The sequence below is a fragment of the Tamandua tetradactyla genome, assembly GCF_023851605.1.
Source record: "Tamandua tetradactyla isolate mTamTet1 chromosome 15 unlocalized genomic scaffold, mTamTet1.pri SUPER_15_unloc_1, whole genome shotgun sequence".
Lineage (NCBI taxonomy): Eukaryota > Metazoa > Chordata > Mammalia > Pilosa > Myrmecophagidae > Tamandua > Tamandua tetradactyla.
The window spans coordinates 49,709-60,678 of record NW_027518244.1 but is presented as its reverse complement, the minus strand read 5'-3'; the positions used below and the strand labels follow the sequence as shown (position 1 = coordinate 60,678).

Genomic DNA, 10,970 nt, shown 5'->3' with positions numbered 1-10,970 from the left:
TATTACTTAACCATGTAGTTCCAAATTTAAAAGCAGTAGTGATACGTGGAACCATTACTGACCAGTCAGCACTGATATCCATGCATATTAACTTGGACAGTTAAGTCACAGGGATACATTTCATGTCAGTTTTCACACACAGAAACCCAAAAGAAACACAATAGAAGCAGTAGAATTCTAAACTTCTTGATTTAGATAACTGTTCTGAAAGGAAATCTATTTATGCTGACTCAGGCCATTTCTAAAATGCAACACTCAATAATTCCTATTACTGACATCAGCTCTGATGAAACACACACTTTTTAAGTGCAAGTAGATAAAATTTGTATGTTTCAATGACAGAAAATCAGTTATTTAATATCAGCCAAATGAAACTGGAAAATACTAAATCAGAGACAAATACTGGTTAGAAAACTCAAACTGATGTGAAAAAGTTTTGATTAAGATGTGTAAATTTTGTAAGTCTTGAAATTTAACTGCAAAAATGAACCTAAAACTGATGGCCAATTACATTTTGATCTTCTTAGGCGAGGCATCCAAATTCCATTGTCCAAACAAAAATCAATATATACCCAGATCTAAGAGTATAAATATACACCCTTATCTAAGTATATATCCAAGTGTATATTAATATTATTTTGTATCTCAGAAAGACTATATAAGCTATATAATCATGTCTGGATAATATCAGTAAAACTTTAATAAGAAGATAAATCAAGGCTTATAATAATCTGAGGTGTAATACAAATAAATGTATCTTAATTAAAATAAGGCACTGAGGGTTTAGAATATGTATAAGTTTAGCAATAAGTTTTTATCACTGTGTTGGAAATATGCCATCTATAGATTAAGTTTTAAACATTAAAAATGTTCTCCCATACTAATTTGAAATTATACAAATGTATAATTATTATACTAAATGTTATATTTTCTAATTATTACATAATATATTGTTTTATAATATATATTTATATATAAATTCATAAATAAATTTAATTTCTCTAATTATACATAAAAATTAACATCTGAAGAGGAATTGGTTCATAAGATATGCTTTTGAGATGTGAGTTTAATACATTAAATATTATATAAAGTAAAACTGTTCATGGGTGTTCATGCAAAAAATCTCTTGAAATTAAATGTTCCATAAAGAAAATGTAAAATTTTTGATGGTCTTTCACACAATAGATCATGAGAAGGAGCATTCCAGGATTACAGTCTTCTTGTAATTTCTAATGGTTCTTGTATTTACAGTCAGCTTTGTGTCTAAACAAGAGACAGAAGAAAGTGAAGTAACAAATATTTGTATGACTGAGACATGCAAAATTATAACTATTAAATAATTATGTAATTACATATACAATGGAATCATTAAATGCTTGCCTATAAAAATCATTGTCTACAGGCTTTCTTCATGATTCTGGTCTATTAATTCTTTCCTAGTCTCTCATATGACTGGGAATGTTACCTGGTTAAGTTTCCCAAATTTTCCTTCTTGTGAGACTCAAGTGTTTGATCATCTTGTTTTTACTGTGCGATAGTATGTTCCCTTTTAAATGGTATTCTAAGACATTACTAAGAGGTATACCTCTAAATACCTGGATTTTCAAATCATTTTCCTTGTAGCAAATTCTTATTTCCCACTGGTGATTGGGATCAATCACACTGCTCAGCAGAGTGATCCCTGTTGTTCAAGGCCAGTAGAGTCATAGATGGCCAGGGGCAGTTCAGATTCCAATTGATGAGACACAGATGCTGTTCCTTTGGTAAACCACTCTTCCCTTGGGAGCATGACTTCCCAATCCAGTGAGCCTAAGGTAATAGTGACAGAAAATAAGATTCTAGTAGCACTTCCAGGTACTCTTAAAGTGACAGTGTGGGAGATGTGAAGATGTTAATAAATGTACAAGGATTTTATTAGGGAAAAACCTGTGTCATTGCCTGACAAAATGTGGAAAGAAGCAGAAAAGTCTAGGTGTAAGAGCAGAACAAGATGCATTGTGGCACATTATCAGTTTTGATAGGAGGGAAGAAAATATGAATATTTTACAGCTTAGTTTGTTATTTCTTGGCTCCCATAAACATGGTGTCAGAAATGATTAACTGAAAAGCCACAATCTGATTCCAGAGCCACTTTTGGATTTGAGCACAGGTACTAGCTATAGCTGTTTGTGCTCTGTCAACATCTTGATGGTCCAGGCCCTTGTCAGTGAGTCCTCTTGGCTGTGAACACCCCTTTTTTCTGTTGAGAATCTGGGCTTTCTTTTGGTGTCTTCTGGTAATGGATATTTGAACTTTAAGTCCCTTCAACTTGGTATACAAGTGGGTGAACTTATCTGATTATTTCTGTTTTTGGAGGGGGTAAAAGGTGAAGCAAGATCAAGGCCACAGAGGGAATGCTGGGGAATTTTCTCTACTTGTAATAAGTAGCTTTGGTGAAGGACCAGGGCAAAGGAATAAGCTAAATTGAATCTGTGCTACAGTCAGAATAGTAGAATGGAGGACAAGTGGAATAGTAGAATTGAGCGTGTTTATGTGAGTGATTACATGACAGATTGTGAAAATCTCAGCTGAGCAGTGAATGAAATGTGGGTTCCACTTAAACAATCAGATAATAATAGTTATCCTCTGGCTTGAAAGGAAGTATGCACCCTAGAAAAGCCATGTTTTAATCAAAATCCCATTTCATAAAGGTAGAATAATCCCTATTCAATACTGTATGTTTGAAACTGTAATCAAATCATTTCCCTGGATGATGTGATTTGCTTAAGAGTGGTTGTTAAACAGGATTAGGTGATGACTTGGCTTCACCCATTTGGGTGGGTCTTGATTGGTTTATTGGAGTCCTATAAAATAAGAGCCATTTTGGAGAATGGGAGATTCAGAGGGAGCAGAGCAGAATGACATAGCCGTGAGAAGCAGAGTCCACCAGCCAGAAAAGACCAGGAAATAACACAGTAGCCTTAGATCATGCCCATCAGACATAAGAAGTTTCCACAAATCCTTCCTTGATAAATCCATGTCCAGTCCTGACTTTCTCTGAAATGGCTGGCTGGTTCCACATTTGGTTAAATCCTCATGTGGTATTAATCTGGGTGCAGTTGCAATGCTTGGAGAGGGTGGAGCTGAGAAAAAGGTGATCTCCCCAATATCCCCAAAGGTTGTGTTCAGAGAGAGGCAAGCCAGAGACCTTTGCAGATGAAGAAGGAAAATGCCTCTCAGAGAGCTTCATGAAACAGGAAGCCAGGAGAAGAAGCTAGCAGATGACGCTGTGTTCTCCATGTGCCCTTCCAGATGAGAGAGGAACCCTGACTGTCTTCACCATGTGCCTTTCCAGATGAGAGAGAAAGTCTGACTATGTTTACCATGTGCCCTTCCACCTGAGAGAGAAACCATGAACTTCACCAGCCTTCTTGAGCCAAGCTAGCAAACTAGAACATCTTCATTCTGGGGATCATGTAAAAATATCTAATATGAACATTCTGTTTTATTCCATCCATATTCACCCAAAACACTTTCTGAGTCTGGGTAAATAATAACAGCCTGTGTACCTGGTCCCTGTGGGTCCACTGATAGATGCGCTTAGCCCACATCAGGAGTGTGTACCTCAGTGGTGTTTTACAGTCTCTGGAAATTAGTGACAGTTAAGAGCCAGTAACAATAACTTCAAGAATGACTGTATTCCTTGGAAGATAACTGTAAGCTAACTAAGTGAATTCTTGGAGGAATATACAGTATCTATCTTGGCTTACAGTCCTTCCTCAAAGGTTGTCCACTTTCCTCTTAGTCAAAGGATTCTGACTTATAAATGGGCTTATGCCAGAGAATTGTAAAGAGATTATGATTCCCTACTAGGACAACATGAGCTGGTTTTTATATAAGACATAAAACTAGAATGTTTCTTCATCACAAAAAAACATGGTTTCACATCTAACCAATTCCATAGGAATAATGAATTTCTTAATACCTTTGTGAAATCAGCACATTGGAGACTTGGAAGAACAAGCCTTAGATGAACTGGTAGGTGATGTTTATGCAATCACAGAGTACATAAAGATAATTAGATATCTTTATCAGTTTTCCTGCACCTTAGACTTCTTCAAAGTATGTCAATTTGACCTACCATTTCAACATCATTAATGTTTCCAATCTAATCATAAAACCATCTCTTTTGTTGGCTGCTTTGCCTAAATGTACTTTTATTTTTGATTTGGTGTACAGTGAGTTTTTTTTTCTGAGATTAATGAACTATCACTGCCATATAGCAATCTGCAATCCCTTACACTATTCAGTAGCCATGACTGAGAAAGTGCATTTTTCTGGGAGTTATGCCATATGTGTTAGGCTTCACAAATTCTTTGATATGCATTTACATGATAAGTGGTTTAGTGTCTGTGAATCTAGTATCAATCATTTTTCTGTGGCATATCAGCTTTTTTGGCCTTGTCCCACAAAGGTGCATCCTGCACAGAGTTGTTGATCTTTGTCTTAGCTAGTTTCATCCTGATAAGTTATTTTCCCATCATCACAGTCACTTACAGTGCAATCATCTTGGCCATTTAGGATCAGTCTGCAAGGGGCAGGCAGAAAACCTTCCACACCTGTGCGTCCCACCTCCTGGGTATAACCATTTCCCAAGGGTCCTTGATTTTCACATATTTACAGTCTGATAACATATCCTCCTTGACCCAGGCACAGGGGGCATCTGTGTTCTATGCCATTGTCATTCCAAAGCTGTATCCTCTGAGCTATAGTCTGAAGAAGAAATATGTGAAAAATGTTTTTCTAAGGGTCATAAGTAGAAAACTATTTCCAGAGCACAGAACTAATAAAAGTAAAAGCTTTTTTTTACTTTTAAAAGATCATTTCAGTGAGATTCAAGCACTAATGGGGCCACTGAGTAATATGGAGAAGTCTCTTGATGACGTGGAATGATTTTGTTAAGATAGTTAATATTTTGATCATTTAGGTATCACAGTAGAGAAATAAAATATGTCAATGAATGATAAATTGCTAAGGAAAAAATAAATAGTATATGAAGCTGAGAGTCTATTCCAATGAATACTATTAATCCAAGGTTCCCTGAAACAGTGAACAGGTAAATGAAGAGGAACAGCAGGAAAAGGCTGACTTGTAGTTCAGGGGGGTGTGCAAATCCAGAGTGGATGAAGAGCACCCCCTCACTGAAGTTGAACTCAGCCATTTATTCTAACTCAGGCCTTTAGCTAAGCTGTGGAATAGCAAGAACAAAATTCAGGGAGCAATTCAAGCCTGAAGACCTACTAATCACACACAGCATTTGAACTCAAATAATGAGAATAACATAGAGCAATTATTTAATGACCTAAGGTTTGTTGATAATTTATACAAGATTTCCATTTTTTTACAGAATTGACAAACATCAAGTTCACAATTGTCTGAAATCAGTAGCATGTTTTAGAAAAGTACATATTTGAAATACATAAAGAGATTTCTACTTATGCTATCCTTTACCCTCATCTATTATTGGATCTAAAATAATTTACTTCTGATACTCTTAGAAAATATAAAGCTCATTTTGAAAACTCAATGTGTTAGTTTGTAAATTGCTGGAATGCGATATGCCGGAAGTAGAATGGCTTTTAAAAAGGGGAATTTAATAAGTCAATGGTTACAGTTTTAAGCCTATAAAATTACCCAAACTAAGGCATCCAGGGAAAAATACCTTAATCCAAGGAAGGCCAATGAGTCAGGTGCACTTCTATGAGCTGGGTAGTCATGTGGCTGGCATCTGTTCGTCCCTTTCTCCTGCCTCCATTACTTTCAGCCTTTTTTACTATGGGGGTTCCTCACCTGGCTTCTCTGGGGATGGCTTTCATCTCTTGACTTCTCTTGGCTCTCTCCAGGTTCTGGATCTCTTAACATCTTATGGAGGCATCTGCTGGGCTCAAAGCATCTCCAAACACCTGTATCTCTGTTCTGTGCCTGTCAGCTCTCCTCTGAAATTTCTGTCAGCTTTCTCTCTCTGTCAGCTCCATCATTTCTGTCATTTTGACTTGCTCCAAAATATTTATTCTTTTAAAGGATTCCAATAAGTTAATCAAGACCCACCTGGAAGGAGTGGAGTCAACTCCCTCTAATCAAAGGATCATTCCCACAATTGGGCATGTCACATCTTCATGGAGATAATTTAATCAAAAGTCTGCAGCTGGGCAGGTCATGATGACTCAGCAGGCAGAGTTCTCACCTGCCATGCCAGAGACCTGGGTTTGATTCTCAGTGCCTGCCCATACAAAAAAAAAATTGCAGCCAACAGTATTGAATGAGGATTGAAAGAAACTCTCACAAGATTGGATAAGGATTAAAACATGGTTTTACTGGGGTGCATGATATTTCAAACCAGCAGAGGTTGATCCATAGTTTGTGAGTTTAATGACACCTTTATGTGGCTGTCTTATTTTCTTAACTCCTAACTTCTACTTTCAGAATCATTTTGGAATCTAAATAATACTTAAATTAAAACAGCTAATAGTTTCTTAGACTCAATTGAACTTTATTAGACTTTATTTTAAAAATTTAAGAAGTAGAAATATCCTGCTTATTTTAAGTGTTTATGATAAAATACTTAATGCATTTTTCTATCACATGCCCTTTACCTCTGTTGTTGAACTACAACCAAAAAAGGAACTTAAAATCTGTGATATATTTCAATGTTTATGTGTGTTTGTATGTGTGTATGTTTAAAATAATAAAGACTCATACTTTCCTATATCAGGTGATAACCAATTCATTGTCCAACAGTGTTTTTGAGGGCAAAATCAGAAACTTAAAACAGTAAGATAGATATGATTTTTTATATGCAACATAAAGTTAAAAATATAACATAATCTCACATCATAAGTTAGCTAACTTATTTTCCCAATATGATTAACATAAATATTTGATAAATACAATTGAAACCAATATGTAAAGTTAATTCCAGTTTGCTTCAGGCATAAAACACTCTACTTATGTAATATGAAGGGACTTGATACTATATTAAGTATACTTAATCAATTAGTGTCCCCATGTCCACAAGTATTCCTATTTATCCTTTCATTTGTTTAGGAAGCATTTATCAGATGAAAGCATTTTGTCTTGCCAGTTATAAAAAGTGCTTTTCTTAAGGCCCCACAGAAGACACAGACAAAGAAGAAGAACACTGGTATTTATGGTGGCAGTGTCCAAAATTGCAATGGATGGAGGTGACCTAAGGTTACCTTAATGGAAGACAGGAAGGGGGACTGTGGTCCATGCATGCAATGGATTATTAAGTGACTGCAAGAAGGAATGAAGTCATGAGGCCTGCAACTAGATGAATGAAACTTGAGGACAGTAAGTTGAGTAAAATAAACCATAAATGAGAAGAGAAATACTATAATGTTTCCCTAATATGGACTAATTATAATGTGCAAACTCTGAGAATTGAATTCAAGGGCATACATTGTAAGGTGAAGGCCTATTGTAAAGATTTCTGGACTGAAATTTTGAGATGATGAACTCTTTGTGTATAACTTGGACATCCCATGAAACTTTGGATATTTGTGTGACACCTGACACTGAGGGATAGAGTCTGTGGCTATGAACATCAGTATTACCCTTGAGGCATACAGCTCCTGTTAAAAACACTGAAAAATTTATCAGACTTCACTTAGAAATATGAATGATACTAATCTGGGTAGGACTAGGGTAAATCAGACTAAAGCATAAAGGATAATATTGAATATATTTTAAAACTTCAACTTCTGTGTGAGACCAAAGTAAGGGATGTTTATATGGTGTAAAAATTTTATGTCCTGTAGCACACTAAATATACATGGTCAGCTTATTCACATACCATAATTGCTTGGAACCATGAATAGGAAAAAAAATATAGTTGGTTTGCACAGGTTGTTCTGATGCCCTGATACATCCCAGAGTAAGCAGAGAAGAATAAAAAGTGTTTTAAAAGTTCCCTTGGAAAAAAAATTCCTTTGAGGCACTGGGGAAAAAAGTGGAGATATTTATCTTCCCCACTTGGGGAAGACCTAATACGTTCATGGGCATTGGTGACCACCAATTTGATGGCTGGGTCCTTAAGATCTTTGGGCTTTCCCTTATGAAAGTTATTCCTGCAAAGGAGAAGCTAAGACTAATAGTGATTATGCTTAAAAACCACTATAGAAAACCTCTTTTGTTGCTCAGATTTGCTTCTCTCTGTAAGCCAACTCTGCAGGTGAACTCAGAGCCCTCTCCCCTACATAGGACATGGCTCCCAAGTATGTAAATTTCCCTAGGAATGTGGGACATCATTCCTGGGAATGTCTGGCCCTGGCATCATGGTAATGAGAAAATCTTCATGACCAAAAATAGGAAAGCAAATGAAGCAAATTAAAGTTTCAGTGCCTGAGAGATGTCAAATAGAGTTGAGAGATCTTTCTGATGTTATTCGTATGCAGTATATAGATATCATTTTTCAGTTCTTGGTGTTTTAGAGTACCTAGAAGAAAGTTTCTGAAACTGTTGAATCTGTTATCTAATAGCCATGATTCTTAAAGATGATTTAATAATTATAGAGCTTTTAGTATGTGAACATATGGGTCTGAAAACTTTGTAACTGATAATCCCTTTATCCAGTGTATAGAAGCTGAATAAGAAAATAATAATAATAAATAAATAAACAGTACAGGGATATAGGTGGTATGGGATGTTTTGGGTGTTTTTTTTTTCACTTTTATTTTTATTCTTATTTTTGTGTTTGGAGTAATGAAAATATTCAAAAATCAATTTTAAATAAGAATGCATAGCTTTATGATTGTACTGAGAAAGACTGATTATATACTTTGGATAATTATAGCACAATAAAAATCATTTTTAAGAAAAGATTAGGGCTCTTAATGTACCCTTTTTCGTCTCGGTCCTGAGCTACCGGCATATTGCGGGGAAGCCCAAGGACCAAGGGCAGCTCTACAACTTGCTGACCGACATTCCCTGTCCCCGGCTGGCAGCCCCCACGCCATCCTCGGGCACCCCTCCCCGGATAATATCTTATTACTGGAGACCTCGGACCGCACCAATCCCATCTTTCTGTTCACGCGCTCGGTGGAGTCGGCCACCTGGATGCACCCGGGGTCCCGGGTGGTGGTCCTGAGGAAGGGGCTCCCCGGGGGCAACGCCTCCCTGCCCCTGCACCTGGGCATCTCGCTGCTGAGCTGCTTCCCCAATATCCGGCTGCGCCCGCTGGACCCAAAGGAGCTGTTCCGGGACACGCCCCTGGCCGCCTGGTACGCGTGGGTGCAGCGCCGCTGGGAGCCGTACCTCCCGCCCGTGCTCTCGGACACGGCGCCCATCGCGCTCCTGTGGAAGTTCGGCGGCGACTACCTGGCCACTGACTTCATCGTCCTCAGCAGCCGCGGTAACCTGAGCAAAGCGCTGGGGGTGTAGTCCCGCTACGTGCTCAACGGCGCCTTCCTGGCCGCTCCGCAGTGCATGCGGGACTTACAACGGCTGGGTCTGGGGCCACAAGGACCCGCAGCTGCTCACGCGGGCCTTCAAGAGGTGGTGCTCCATCCGCAGCCTGGGCGAGAGCCGGGGCTGCCGCGGCGTCACCGCGCTGCCCCGCCAGGCCTTCTACCCCATCCCCTGGCAGAGCTGGAAGAGGTACTTCGAGGACGTCAGCCCCGAGGAGCTGGCCCGGCTGCTCAACGCCACCTACGCCGTCCACGTGTGGAACAAGAAAAGCCAGGGCACGCGCCTCCGGGCCACGTCGCGCGCGCTGCTGGCCCAGCTCCACGCCCGCTACTGCCCCACGACACACGAGGCCATGAAGATGTACGCGTGACCACCCCACCCTCACCCCGGAGGGAGAGGGGGGCCCCGAGGTCGCCCCGCCTCGGGGGGAGGGTGCGAGATGGGGGCAGGGGCCGGCTGGGGAAGGGCGGGCACCGCTGGGCGGGGAAGATGTGAAGGGCGAGGGCCTTGTGCCGGACTCAGCCTCCCCCCTCCCCCCAACCCGGGATGGCGGGCGCATCCCGGACTCCCAGAGGGCCCGCGAGGGCGGTGAAGTCCCCGGCGTCTTCCGGGGTGGCGCAGGGAAGCCCCTGGGGAGGGGAGGAAGGAGGGGGCACTTCCCGGCTGCGAGGGCAGGAGGAAAAGGTTCTAGGCAGAGCCGGGTTGCAGAGCGCGTCCCGAAAGCCGAAGCGGGCGCTCTTGCCTAGTTTGGTTCCTGTCTCGGAAGGGGCTGAGCAAGGCCGAGGCGGGACCGCGGGTGGGGATGGGGGGTGGGGAGAGCCTGCCGGTCCCCGCCAACCTAATTTCCTGAAATGGTGCAAGAGTGCCGGTGCCAGACGCCCGCCAGAGTGGGAATTGTCCTGGCTCAGGAAAAGCATTTAGAGCAGACGTGTTGCCTGCGCCAGACACAGGAAGAATAAATGTCATGGAGGGACGCAAAAAAAAAAAAAAAGAATTTTGTTTTGTTCATTATGTTCCCATTTATGTGGGAACATAAATGCTTATAGAAACCACAATTATGGAAAAAACAGGGTGATGGAAATATATTTACCTGCTAGTCAGTCATCCAAAGAAAATCTTTCTTTTTCAACTGTATTCTTCCTATTTTCAGGTTCATGAGCAACCAAACAAAAAAGAAAATATTTTGCAGCTCTACCAAATTCACCATTAACTTTTGGCCTCATCTGTGATTCTGAATCCCTGTGCATTTCATTGTAATCATCCAGATCTCTTATTGTAGAGATGCTGCTGCTGCTGCTGTTTTTCTTTAGCTATTTCTTATTTCTTATATAATAAGAAAAATACTAGTAGAGAAGAATATATTAAGATGATATGAGAGGGAACTTTGGTCATTAATAAAGTGAATACTTAGCATTGACTGAAACTGAAAGAATGTTGGAAGTAAGTCCATATCTCTTTGGCCAAAGCTAAGGAATTAAGTCTTGTATTTAGTTAATAGAAAT

At 40.0% G+C, this 10,970-nt stretch overlaps 1 pseudogene; it reads left to right on the top strand.

The window, feature by feature from the left end:
* The first annotated feature begins 1,790 nt into the window (after positions 1-1,790).
* LOC143672740 (lactosylceramide 4-alpha-galactosyltransferase-like) lies at positions 1,791-9,838 on the top strand (annotated as a pseudogene).
* The last annotated feature ends 1,132 nt before the right edge of the window (positions 9,839-10,970 follow it).